At 33.1% G+C, this 14,877-nt stretch overlaps 1 non-coding gene across 1 annotated transcript; it reads right to left on the bottom strand.

The window, feature by feature from the left end:
• Positions 1-10,781: 10,781 nt before the first annotated feature.
• LOC131169890 (small nucleolar RNA R71) lies at positions 10,782-10,888 on the bottom strand. The gene has a single exon (XR_009140837.1). It is a non-coding gene; the product is annotated as a small nucleolar RNA R71 (small nucleolar RNA).
• Between the last annotated feature and the right edge of the window lie 3,989 nt (positions 10,889-14,877).

The raw sequence follows: 14,877 nt of genomic DNA, 5'->3' as shown, positions 1-14,877 counted from the left end.
GATCGATGGAATTTGGTTCGATTATGGATCAGATCGGACACAGTTATTAGAGATCGGAAAAACGATTAATGCAATGCGAATAATAAAGATAAAATAAAATAAAAATAGAATAAGTAAAGTCAACTTTAAATAAAAGTCCATTTCATTTTCAAAAGGTCAGATTACATCATTTGGACGATCTCTTCATATCAGCAATTACAAATGTCCCTTACCCTACACTCTACCTATCTTGCTCCCACGGTTTGGACTCCTCCCGATCTCAAGATGCCATTTAAGAGATACGTGGATATCGGAAAGGTAGCTCTCGTCAACTATGGTAAAGACTATGGAAAGCTCGGTGTCATCATCGATGTCATCGACCATAACTGAGCTACAATCGAGACCCCTGAGATGGTTAAGAGCTAAATGAACTTCAAGAGGCGGTCACAGACATCAAGATTGAAATTAGTAGTCCCCTGATACGCGATCGGCTTGAGGTTTGCACTGAAAACCCGATCAAAGATCGACACGGTAGTCATTTTGGACCCTGATAGGTCAATTAGTTTGGTTCCCTCGCCGTCATCAAGTGATGTTCTCATAATTCTCTGATCGTTGGTATTGTCCATTTTCAAGCGATAGGCAAAGAAGGATATCGAAAAAAGATCGAAGCGGTTGTCACGATGAGAATTTTTACCAGGAAAACAAGGTCCAGAAAGAAAACACATCGAAAATTTACCAGAGAAGGAAAGGTGGATTGTGAAAATGACAGGGTTACTCCCCTCGTATGTATAGGCCTGGGCATTTAATGCTTGTAGAACTCAAAGCGGCTCATCGGTAAGTGGAGAATTAAATGCTTCACCATTATTCGAGGTTGACAAATATAGACCGGATATGGAGAAAAGACAGGATGGAAGTCAGGAAGTGAGAAGAGATCAGACGCGAATGGAGTTGGGTTAAGAGATCGGGATAGGAGGTCCCAAATCTGCCAACCATAGTAAGAGATCGGGTAGACCAAGAAATAACCAAGAGAGATCGGAGGGTTTAGGGAATCAAATATCTTTCAATCATGACCCTTAATTTGTAAGATTAACTCCTCACCATCGGATCTCAAACCGTTAAAGCATCCCAATACTTATCAATTCACACCATTGATCACACTTGTAAGGATGGATTTGAGACCTTCAGATTAAAAGTAAATAACTAATTCAGCACTTTTCATTCCCAGCCCTTGGATCTATTCTGTAAGGCAAGACCCCTGACCATTAGATTAGAGAATGAAGGACAGAAATTCTGAAACAAATCCCAACCTTCAATTTTGATTCTCTTTAATTCAAAGACGTCGGATCGTGTCCTTTTGAATCTAGACTCTTCATCCCTTCCTGCTAAAATCCTGACCCTTCATTTGGGGCACCTGTCTCCTATAAATATCTACATGCAATACTATAGAAAAGGGGGCAAGAGAGGAGAAAAATCGTTGTTCTTAGAGAAATCTCTGAAATTAAATTTTGCTGAAGCCTTATTACCTTCATTCTGAAGCTCTTAAGGTTTCTAGAGACTCTAGAAATAAGTTTTCTAAAGGATCTTATCACTAGAGCTACTAATATAGCAATCCATATCCTCAGTACTCACGCGCTATCTTGAAGGTCCAATCTCAGTTCGTCATCAAGATCTTGTTTTCATCATCTTCGGTAGCTCAAGTCACTTTGTCACCCCAGCTTTAGCGCAGTTCCAGCTTTGTGGGACATCGATATTGGCCCTTCCATCACTTCAGCACTCCACAAGTAAGCGTTTTAATCTATTATTCTCTAAATATAACTAACCTGTGTTCATGATGTAAGAACTTTTAAGATACCATGTTATACTGAACTTTCAAGATAGGATAGTACCAAGTTGACTTATCTCATAAATATTACCTTTGGCTTTCTATTGTGACGTTCGCGCCACCTCAAAGAATTTTATTTTTATTTTCAATTTTATTTTTATCTTTATTTAGTATGAGAATAAAAGTTCGGGTGATATAAAAGTTACGGGAATTTCGTAAGTATTGTAAAGAGTACGGATGGAGGTGATGACATAGAGAGTTTCGATCTAATTAAAGGGAAAAATAATTGAGATAAATAGATGTAGTTCAGGTAGATATAGAAAGGTTCAGATGATTAATAGGAGATAGGGAACTAAGACAAGCTTGGACAATAAGTTATGAAACGAGAAACCGAGACGAGCTTAGACAATAGGTTATGAGATCAAAAATTGAGACGAGTTCGGACAATAAGTTACGAGATTGGAAACCGAGACGAAATTGGACCATAAGTTATGAGATCAGAAACCAATAAAGTTCAGATGATAAAGAGATCGAGGAATTACACGCGTAACACACTATTCTTATTCCATTTCTTTAGAAAGGGATCAAGAAAGAGTTTGGCTCAACGTCAACGATTTTTAAAACTCACTTTTCAAAATAGAGGGATAAGGAGAGAGTCCTTGTAACACCCCTATGTTCGGTAGTACGTTCTACTATTCCGGTGACAGTGTCTGTCCGGACAGTTAGGATGCTTGGAATTATATTAAAATATTAGTGTGGAGATATAAGGAAGTGAAATATAAGAAAAGAAAATACAAAAAAAAACAAAGGAAAAATAATAGCAATGAAATAAAACTAAGTTAAACGAGCCAAGAACCATAGCGATGGGTGACCGCATCGGGAAGTTATGGCGTAGACCGTTGACTAGCCCTGGACTGCGGTGAACCCTGAAAAATATTTTTAAAACTTAAATGAACATCTATTAAAGTATAAATGTCATTAGAAATACCAAAGAAAAATTAATTAATTAGTACAAAGAAAAACTAGAAATCGAGAAAACGACAAAACTTTGTATTACCGAAAAATCGGGAATGCAACCCGAATAGGGACATTGTGGTCATTTGACATCCCGAGTTGCCTTTTGACCTAAACTTCCATTAAAAATAAATGATATTACACTTTGAAAATGTCATGAAAAATTAAAAGGAGATACATTATGTAAATAGTGAAAGTGTGGTGGCCAAATTGCAAAAATTGAAAATTTTAAATAAATAACCATTAAATTATTCCTAAGTGCTCCACTAACTCTCATCTTGAGCCACCTATATAAGTAATTGGGACAGATTATTCCACTAAACCATCTTATTTTCTTCAAGCTTTCATCCATGGCCGAAATGAAATCCTCCCAAATTCACCATGTTCGTTTCATGCATGAGCTCAAGTTCTCCATGATCAAGCCATTATTTCTTCAAGCTTCCTCCATGAAAAATGATCCTTATACCATGGGCAACTTATAGGCAGCAAAAAGGAGAGGAAATTTCAAGGATTTGTGAAGCTCAAGTTGAGGTTAGTGCTTAATCTTTCCATTTTCCTTCAATAATCCTTGTGTTGAGCTTTGGATAAGTTGAATTGCTAAGAAAAATTGAGGAAATGATGAGTATTGGTGAACCTTAATTTTGGTAGCCATGGAAATGCAGGGTTAATGACTTATTCTTATATGTATTGGATGGGAATTAAGGTTGATTAACTCAAATAAAAGTTGTAATAGGTTAATGTCCAAGTATGTACATATTAGTGCTTGAATTAAGGGTTTGAAATGGGATCTTGATGCTTTGGCAAACTGCCATGTTTGACATCCTATAATATCATGAATTTGTGTGTGAATATGAAGTTTATTAATGAAATATGATAGTGTCAAATTGTGGGCAGCATGTGTAAGTGATATTGAAGTATGAGTATATTGAAGTGTATGTGTAATATTGATATTGAGATATGTTGAATTTTGGTGAAAGTGAATGTTGGGCCTGAATGGTGAATTCTGTGCATTGAGCACTTGAGTTTTCTGCCCAATATGCTTGCTGGAATTGTGTACAATATATATATGGAAGTGCCATTGATTGAATATTGAAGTAATGAGGAAGAGAAGGAATATCAAATTGGAAGTGTAAGTGTTTTGTGCAGGTTGTGTATTGATGGCAGTACCTAAATTAGGTCATAAGTGCCAAACTATGAACCCAATTGATATGAGGCCAATGGAGGGTGAAACTAGACACCAAATAGGCCAACTTTCATGCAGAAATATTACCTACATTCTGCCTAGAAAGTGACTTGAAAAATGACCAAATCCGGATTAGTGACTTGAAAGCCTAAAAATTGACCATTTGAGCAACAGTTAGTGTTTTGACCATAACTTACTCAAAACAGGTCCAATTGACCTGAAATTTTTACCATAAATAGTTTAGACATATATCTACAATTCTTATGAAGACACCAAAGCCCAGAAATGGCTAGAACCAAGCCAAATAGCTTGTACAAGTTCAGGTACCAAAACTGGCCGAACCAAAAGTGACCTAAAAATGACCTAAGCCTACCATTTTAGTGCATTCTGTCCAGCATTGGTAAATTGACCATATCTTGGTCTATACAACTCAGAATGACCTGAAATTTTGCCTCGCATGCAATAAGACATAGACCTACAAGTTTGTAGTTTGGACTGAAACCCGAAAACTGAGGGAACTAGGTCGTCCGGCTAGGTCAAAATAGTACACTGAAATCCGGTAAATTGCAATAAAATGCAATACACTTGGAAATGAAATTGGTAACATATACCAACACCAAAGGGCTATAAAATGTGACATATTGGTAACATTAGAATTGACTCACTTAGAGTGCATCAAGGGTCAACATTATAGGTTGACTAATGAAATGAATTGAAGGGAATAGTACCAAGAAAATTTAAATATTGGATTTTATTGTTAGAAATAAATTCATTGAGTACTGAAACACTTTAAATTGTGTGTTTCAGTTGAAAAGGATATTGAGAAGCGTAAGGAATACTGAGTCAGGGCCAAGAGGCATATATCAAAGGTTTGTGCATAATACTTTTTATATTCACTGCTTTTACTAGAAAATTTATTTGGAGAAATAAGTTATGAATAATTTTTTATTGTTTTGGCTTTGGGAATTTTATTTGGAAATTATTGTGTTGCCTACTTTGCAAATAGAAATTTTGAGTTAAAATGTGATTTGTGGTTTGTATGAAATATTTAAATATTGTGATTTGGAATTGTTTTGATTCACACTTGGCATGACAATATTACTATGTTCCTCCTCCATTTATGGGGTGAGTGTGATTATATTCCTCCCTCTTTGACTTGCCAGTCTGAGGTGAGTGTGGATGAGTACTCATTATCTAGCTAGCTTCCTCCCTCATTGATTTCGATTATTGGGGTGAGTGTGCCTTGTCGTGATGTACACACGGCATGTTCGGAAAACTTTGTGTCATGGCTAAATTGTGTTATTGATTGACAAAACTGTATTATTCAGTTATTTGATCAAATTGTGTTATTGATTGGCAAAACTGTATTATTCAGTTATTTGATCAAATTGTGTTATTGATTGGCAAAACTGTGTTATTCAGTTATTTGATCAAATTGTGTTATTGATTGACAACACTGTGTTATTCAATTGTTTCATCAAATTTGTGTTATATGAGCTTTGAAAAATTGTGAATTGTTTGGATTGTAAATTGTCAATAAAAGTTTTACATACCGCATTTTAAATTGTTATTGTGCACCACTGAGTAAATTTTACTCAGCGATAGCTTTTCATTGCTGTCGCAAGTAGACAGACTGACAGGGCAGCAGAGTAGGCTGCTTGTGCTACATTTTGAGATTTCACCGGGTATATTGAATATACCATATTGTGTAGTTTTTGTTATAATATATGTGCACTATATGTATATATTGTACTTGGTCTTGAGCAGTTGTAAACTAAAATTATAAATTATTTTGGCTTGTAAAAATATTGTGAAATATTTATCTTATCTCAGCTTTTGGAAACACTGGAAAATTGATTGTTGAACTGAATTGATAATGTTGAGAAATTTATTGTGTTGAACAAATTTATTGGAGTTTGGGATTGAGGAATTATATATTTGAAGTGTTTTTTATAGGTTTTTGAAGAATTGTTTTATTCAAAATACAGATGGCACTCTGCCAAAAGTTTTACAGAAATTATTAATACTTCAAATGTGTTATTTGGTTTCACTTCAGTTAAAAAAAAAAAATTCTAACACCTGTCAACAGTGCTCACCACTGTAAAAAGAAGTAAGAAAAGTTTTAAAATCCGTTATAGTGTATTTAATGGGTTATCAGTAGACGAAATTAGTAATTCATTAGGTATACTACGGGATCATGTTATGCCTTACGGAGGGGTAGGGTGTGACAATCCTTTCCTGAAATTCCTATCATTTTATATAAATTGGTCAGTATTCAATTAAAGGGATTGGGAGAGAGTCCATTCTCAGATTCCCTTAGTTAATACATTTTATAAAATTGTTCGATGTAAAATAGAGAGATCGGGAGAGAGTCTTTTCCTAGAATTCCTAGAGTTTTATATTTTATAAAATTGTTCGGTATTAAATTGGGAGATCGGGAGAGAGTCTTTTCTTGGAATTCTTGCAGTTTTATATTTTATAAAATTGTTTGATATTAAATTGAGAGATCAGGAAAGAGTCCTTTCATTGAATTCCCATACATACATACATATATATATATATATATATATATATATATATATATATATATATTAAGCTCATAATAAACTGAATTTAGAGAAAAAAATCCATTGAATTAGTACACATCTATTTTCTTTCTTGATTATATTATATTAATAAAATTTTATTGTGTTATATGCTAATATAATAATCTATATATCTAAATAAAGCAGCATGCTGCTATGTTATATTCCAAGAAGAGAATTTGCCTCTCATAATTTTACCACGCGGTACTTACAATATAGAAATTATTATATTTTATAATTGTAGTAATTATTGTCTTTTATACTAAATATTTAATTATATTTTTTATTTAATTTTTTAATTTCCTTTTAAATATTTTTATTGTTATCATTGTTACCATAATTTTCATAACTAACTAATTAAAAATGATTCTTAAATTTTTAATTATTTCATTTAATTATAAAAATTTAAGAATTATATATCTTAAAATTAATAAAATAATTTAAAATTATATTATAAAAGTAATCATATGGAGCTAAATACTCTGTAATCTCTCCTTTTAATATATTTAATAAATTTTAATTATATATATATATATATATATATATATATATATATATATATATATATATATATATATATATATATTGAATGCTATATATAATGAATTACGAAAAAAATGAACTAAAAATTTATTTTTATAGTTATAGTAAAAAAGAATTTATTTTAATATTCAATTTTCATTATTTTTTGATATTTTTTATAGTATAATTAATATATAATTGTTATTATTACTTTGGTTAATATTAATCATGTTACATTGTTTTATTATTATTTAGAAAAAATTTTAAATTATATATATGCGCCAAGTAATTTCATTAAATTCTCTCCATTTTTTTATTAACTAATTATATAATTTCTTTAAATTATGATTAAGTTATTAATTCCCTAATTATGTATATATAAGTAATAAATTATTTAAGTATTACACATTAATACTATAATAAGTTATTATTATTATTATATAGGAAAAACTAAGAGTTGATTTAACTAATTTATTAATTATACCCAACAAACACATATGGTAATTTTATATATATTTCATTTCGGTTCTTGATGAAGAGGTAGTTCAAATTTTTGTTAAACAAATTCAAGAGAATATAGGATTTTAAATCTATTATATTTATGCCAAATGATAATTTTTAATTGAATTTATTAATGATAATTTTTTATTTATTTCCTAAACAGTGGCAATTTGCGATCATTATATAATTTAATTTTCTAAATATAATTCTTAACTAATTTGATCTTCTAAATTTAAATGATGGAAAAGTATTAATTACTAAATACAATTATTATTTATTAGGAGGTTTCCTAATCAAGACCCATATTTACTTTTAAGGAAAATAAAAATCATTTAGTGAAATATTTTTAAACACATTTATTGTAATTAAATTTAGCATTTAATTGTTAATTATTTGCCAATCCAAGATGTTTAATTTTAAAATTTAACGAATATTATATTGACTCTCCAATTATTGCCAAACGAAAAGTTAATTTCTTTTAAAATATTTGCTGTAAATTAGAACAAAGCATTAGAGGATATTTGAATTTTTGTGAGAAATTAATAATTGAATTTTCTTTTAAACATATTGAATTATTAAAGGTAACGCTTATACATTAATTTTTAAATTTAAAAAAAAAAAGAGAAAAATCAACATTAAAATTTTTCAGTATTTTCTAAACAGCCATAATATATAATTATTAAATATAATTATTACAAATTATCATATTCCCTAATTTTTTTAATTTCAAAACATCAATGACACTAAAATTAAGATTCATGTTTACCAATACTTAAAGTTTTTTCTCTCCTTTTATATATTTAATAAATTTTAATTTACTTTATTATTATTTTAAAATGATTTAATAATAATTATTATTGTTATTATTATAAATAAAGAATAACTTATGACTGATACATGCATTTTGCATAGTCATTTAGGTTTAATTTCGTGGCCATTTTATTTATTTATTAGTCACTTTTAGCTAATTTTATTAGTTATTTAGATAGTTTTTCATGATTGTCAATTTTTGGATTAATTTATAATTTTACTTTGTTTTGTAGGAAAAATGGTATTTTTGATGGACTAAAAAAGAAATTTTACTAATGAGGAGTGATTTCTACAGCCAAAGATATCAAAAACAAGTTTGAAAGTTAAAGTATCCAGTGGCCAAATTATGCATAACTTACCGCATAAGTTGTGCAGTTCTGCACAGAAAGAAGAAGCAATTTTTCCATTCCTGCCAAAATCTGCATAAGTCACTCAGAGGGTCCCAAAACCTGCCGAAAACTGCATAAGTGGACTGCATAGCTTGCATAACTTATGCAGTCCACTTATGCAGTTTCATAGAGTCTTCATAATGAGCTGACAGAAGATTCCCTCATGAAAACTACACCTCAAACACACCATTTTAGGGCTACTTGTCAGAAAAAGATATAAATAGGCCCTTATCTCATTTTAGAAAAGATGAGGAGGCAAAAAAAAAAAAAAGAGAGAGCAGCAGCAGGGGAAGAGTCAGAAAACAGAGCAAAAACATCACCTCTCCATTTCTAGACCAGATTTGGAGTTTTCTTCCTTTCTTCCCTATTTCCTACCTTTCTTATATTGGGTTTCTTAGTTCTTAGCTTAGATTTAAGATTTATTTCCATATTAACTCAGAATTTATTGTAAATATTATGGATAGTGAGTAGTTTTCATTAGATTCTGGAGTTGGGATGTAATATTTGAGATATTTTGTAGATTTTGATAGGGTAATCCATATTTTGTGGTTTTAGTGAAGTTTATTCATTTTTTGTGTGCTCAATGACATGCTTAGTGTAGGATCCCATTAAGTATTGTTCTTAATCCATGGTTGAAGCACAGAAAGGAGAAAACCTTGAGATAGATAATCAAGAAATTGGACTTAATTAACTTAGATCTAGAAATAGACTAAGGATTAAGAGGATTTACAGATTAATTAAGGAACTTAATGGGTCTTGATTAATTTTAACTCCATGAAAGTATAATTAGATTGATTAAGGCACTTTTTGTCCCACTCGAAAGAGTATTCAAAGGATTTAAGAATTAATCTCCTTAAAACCCATAAATTCCATAAGATTGGGTAACCAATTTAAAAATCCCAAAATAGCTTGAATATGAACTCCCGAACTCCGGAATCGCCTCTTTTATCATTGTTAATTTCTAATTGAATTTAATTACTTGCCATTTTAAATCTTGCCATATTTCAATTTGCTTATTTTAATTTGATGCAAATTTAGTTAAATCATTACATTATTGAATAGATTATTAATTTTGCTTATATAGATTTCACACTCTAATTTCTATCAATTTATTGCTTTAATTTCGAAAATAGTTCAAATTAATCAATTTTTATATCAAAAATTCAATCATTAACACAACTCATCATGGGAACGATATCTTTTCTATATTACTTGTACGACCCGTACACTTGCGGTTGGGCCACATTAAGTTTTTGGCACTGTTACCGGGGAGTTGTTTGTTTAAGACTAAATTCTTTATTATTTTAGTTGTTTATAGTTTTATCTTTGTTATCTTTTCATTTTGTGTTTGTTTATTCTTTTTTAGGTACTCTTAATCTTTTATGAGAAGTGCTAGAAGCACAAGTGACACATCCCTATTATTTAATCCTGAAATTGAGAAATTTTGTAGAGCCAACAAGAAAGAAACCAGAAAAAGGAAAGAAACCTTGACAGCAACTGAAATTCAAGCAGACATGGCTGATGAAAGAATTAGAATTGGTGGTGGTAATGCTGGAAATGATCGAAACAATGAAAATGCAGCCAAAGGTGAAGAAGTTGTAAATGCTAATGTGCCTAGGGGAAGTATGATGGATCACGCATTTCCTCGTTTTGATGATTTGAGCGAGAGTACAACAAGACCAAGAATTGATGCAAATAGCAACAAGATGGATTTTGGGGTTCTTCAAATGATTCAAAATTCCCAATTTGGGGGACATCCTTCTGAAAATCCACACACACATCCAAAGAAGTTTTCTATCATTTGTGATATGCAAAAACAACCTAGAGTATCTGATGATGCAGCAAGATTGAAGCTATTCCCATTCTCTTTGAAGGATAGAGCATTGGATTGGCTTAATTCTTTACCTCACAACTCTATTACAAATTAGGAGCAACTCACATTTCTTGCGCAATATTTTCCACCTAGAAAAACTCAAGAATTGAGGAATCAAATGACAACTTTCAGACCAAAAGAAGATGAAACTCTCTATGAATCATGGATGAGATGGAAGGAATTAGAGAGACAATGTCCACATCATGCCATTCCAAAATGGATGATAAATCAGAATTTTTACACCAATGTTACTCCTGCAATTAGAGGGATTATTGATGCTCAAACAGGAGGAGAATTTATTATGAAGCATGAAGATGAAGCTTATGAGCTATTGGAGAAAATTGCAAAGAATACTCATCTTTGGAGTAGTCCAAGAGGACCAGCTCCAACTCAAAAGAGGCAAGCTGCTGGAATGTATGACCTTGATCCATTCAACATGATTAATGCAAAGTTTGATGCACTTACAAATGTTTTGGCTAAGAAGATGGAAGATTTAAGTATGTTGGTTAGTTCATCATCATCATCTAGAAGTTCACAACAAGTTGCTTATGTAGAAGGAACTACCAGCTGTGGAGTAGACTATAGAGAGCAAGCTGCATATGTTGGTAATTATGGAAACAAACAAATGGGGAATCCTTACTCTCAAACTTATAATCCAACTTGGAGGAATCATCCCAACTTTTCATGGGTAAATCAGCAAAGTCAAGTCCCAAATCAGAATCTTCAACCACAACAGCAACAAGGAATTCCATATCAGCAAAATAGGCAACCATTGCCTAATTTTCAGCAGAGAAACATGAATCCTGCACCTTCACCAAAACAGCAAAAGCAAAGTTCCACCACAGAAGCTTTATTACAATAGATTCTTGCTAACCAAACTAAGCATGATGAAGAGATGAGAGAGATGAAAGCAAGGCTAGAACAGATGCAAACACATAACAGAATGTTGGAAAATCAGATATCACAATAAGTATCTTCCTCAAGTATCAAGTCTTTTGGAAAACTTCCAAGTCAATCAAAAAACCCAAGAGAGCAGTGTCAAGCTATTACTTCAAGAAGTGGGAAGGTTGTAAACAATGAAAAAAGTGAAAAAAGTGAGAAAATGAGAAAGAAATTGATGAGAGTGAAAAACAAGAAAGTGATAAAGAAAGTGCAGAAAAAGGTAAAGAGAAAATTAAAGAGAAGGAAGAGAAGTATATACCTCCAGAGCGTTACAAACCACAACTTCCCTTTCCACAAAGATTTTAAAAATCCAAGCTTGATAAACAATTTGGGAAGTTCTTGGAGGTTTTGAAGAAGCTATACATAAATGTGCCTTTTATTGATGCTCTTTCACAAATGCCCTCTTATGCAAAATTTTTAAAAGAAATTCTCTCAAATAAGAGGAAACTTGAAGACCATGAAACTATAGCTTTGACAGAAGAATGTAGTGCCATACTCCAGAAGAAACTTCCTCCTAAGCTTAAAGACCCTGGGAGTTTTTCAATTCCTTGCCACATTGGGGAATCACGTTCTATAAAAGCTTTATGTGATTTAGAGGCTAGTGTAAGCCTTTTGCCCCTCTCCATCTGTAACACCCTAGGCAAATCCCACATCGACAAAACACGGGAGAGATGCTGGGTTTATAAGTTGATGGTTCGTAACTCCTAGTGACGCGTTTTAAAATCGTGAGGGCTTCAGTCCAGAGCGGACAATATCACTAGTGGGCTGGGCCATTACATTTGTGGTATCAGAGCCGCTCCGCGTGCAACCTTGAACGATGGTGGGGCAAACCTCAGCGAGGACACTGAGTCCTATAAGGGGGGGTGGATTGTAACACCCTAGGCAAATCCCACATCGACAAAACACGGGAGAGATGCTGGGTTTATAAGTTGATGGTTCGTAACTCCTAGTGATGCGTTTTAAAACCGTGAGGGCTTCAGCCCAGAGCGGACAATATCACTAGTGGGTTGGGCCATTACACCATCTATGAGAAGCTCAACATAGGAGATCTTAAGCCAACCCACATTTCTCTTCAGTTGGCAGACAGATCAATTAAGTATCCAGAAGGGATCTTGAGAATGTACCACTGAAGGTTGGAAAATTCTACATCCCAGTTGACTTTGTCATTTTAGACATGGAAGAGGATTCTCATATGCCAATCATTTTGGGGAGGCCTTTCCTGGCTACAGCTGGTGCTTTGATTGACGTGAAAAGTGAAAAGCTTACTCTTAGAGTCGGAGAGGATCAGTTAGTCTTCAACATTGGCAATGACAAGAAGAAGCAACATGAAGATGTAGACTCTTGTTTGAAAATTGATGTAATTGATGAGTTAGCAAAATAGCACTTTAGAAAGAGCTATCCAAAGGCTTCTTTTGAAAGTTGTCTTATCCATGAAGGGAGTATCAATGATGAAAATCCAAAAGAGGCTGCATTTGCACAACATTTGAATAGTAATCCACCTTGTCCTATGGCACCAATCTTTCAAGTTGAGCAAGTAGAGAAAAGTGAAGTAAAGCAACCATCTCTCAAAGAAAAAGATGCACCAAAGGTTGTCAAGAAAGAAATGGTTAGATTTTTAGACAAAGCAATAAGGATCTTCTCATGTGATGGAAAGAAAATAAAGTATAGATTCATTAGCACCTACTGGAAACAAAGGCAATAAATTCCAATTCCAGCCACCATGAAAAATGACAAGAGTCCAGCTAAGGACTATAAATTAGCGCTCTTGGGAGGCACCCCAAGTTCTTTTATTTTGCTTTTATTGATTTACTTTTATTTGCATTTTTTTTATTTTTGTCTTAAATCTCCCCAAATTCAATTTTTGACATTGTTGAATTTTGTCCTTTGTAGATGTATTTCAATGGATGAAGGTTGTTGCACTGCTGGGGAGTAACTCTTAATCTGATATTTTATCCATTAACTCTCCCAAGATTGGTTTATTTTCATTATATAACCTGTGCAGGACCCCTTCTTGGCTTATGCAGAAAAAAAAATTTCAGCAAAAAGGGTCTGCAGCATATGCTATTTGCTTCTTTGTTGAGGTTGGGTGTGTACCTTTTATGTATTTGTGCTTATCATGTTAATATGATGGTAAGTGGGTCATTTTAGTGGTTTTGAACTTAATTGGGTTGTGTGATTCAATGTGCACATGCTGCATTTTATTGGCATAACTTGAAGAGCCTATTTTCTTTTGTGGATAAGTGCAACTTTGTGCAGATTTTTATTGAGCTTTAATGTGCTAGAATGTTAATTTGCAGGGTTTGAGTTGAAATGGCATAATTCACATATGTCTCTTATGCAGAACTTACTTCTACAAGCTTGTATGGTGCAATTGTGATGGATTCTGCATATATTGATGTATTTTTTATGATAATTTCTCATAGTTTATGCTTCACAGAGTTACATTCCTTCATTCTCATGTATTTTTCAAACTTGCTAAGCATTTTTTATTGTAATCTGAATCTTGTTGAAATGTGCATAAGTAACTGCATAACTTATGCAGCTTTCAGGTCTCATTTTTTGCCATTTTTCTTTTCTGCCGAAACCTGCATAAGCTCTTGCATAACTTATGCAATCCTGCATAACCAAATTTTTGCCATTTCATTTCTTGCCGAAATCTGCATAAGGGTGTGCATAACTTATGCAATTCTGCACCGCCACAATTTTTGCCATTTTCTTTTTTGCCGAAATCTGCATAAGGGCGTGCATAACTTATGCAATCCTGCATAACCAAATTTTTGCCAATTTTCATTTCTGCCGAAACTTGTATAAGTGTGTGCATAACTTATGCACTCTTGCATAACTTCAAATCCTGCATTTTCATTTCTGTCGAATTTCGCATAACCAAGTGCACAGCTTATGCACTATTGCATAACCAAATTTTCTGGGATTTTTATTGTAACACCCTAGGCAAATCCCACATCGGCAAAACAAGGGAGAGATGCTGGATTTATAAGTTGGCGGTTCGTAACTCCTAGTGACGCGTTTTAAAACCGTGAGGGCTTCGGCCCAGAGCGGACAATATCACTAGTGGGCCGGGCCATTACATTTGTGGTATCAGAGCCTCTCCGCGTGCAACCTTGAACGATGGTGGGGCAAACCTCAGCGAGGACGCTGAGTCCCATAAGGTGGATTGTAACACCCTAGGCAAATCCCACATCGACAAAACACGGGAGAGATGCTGAGTTTATAAGATGGAGGTTCCTAACCCCTATTGA

Source organism: Hevea brasiliensis, chromosome 10 (genome assembly GCF_030052815.1).
Source record: "Hevea brasiliensis isolate MT/VB/25A 57/8 chromosome 10, ASM3005281v1, whole genome shotgun sequence".
Classification (NCBI taxonomy): domain Eukaryota; kingdom Viridiplantae; phylum Streptophyta; class Magnoliopsida; order Malpighiales; family Euphorbiaceae; genus Hevea; species Hevea brasiliensis.
The sequence above is the reverse complement of the archived record's forward strand: the minus strand, read 5'-3'. Positions and strand labels throughout refer to the sequence as shown.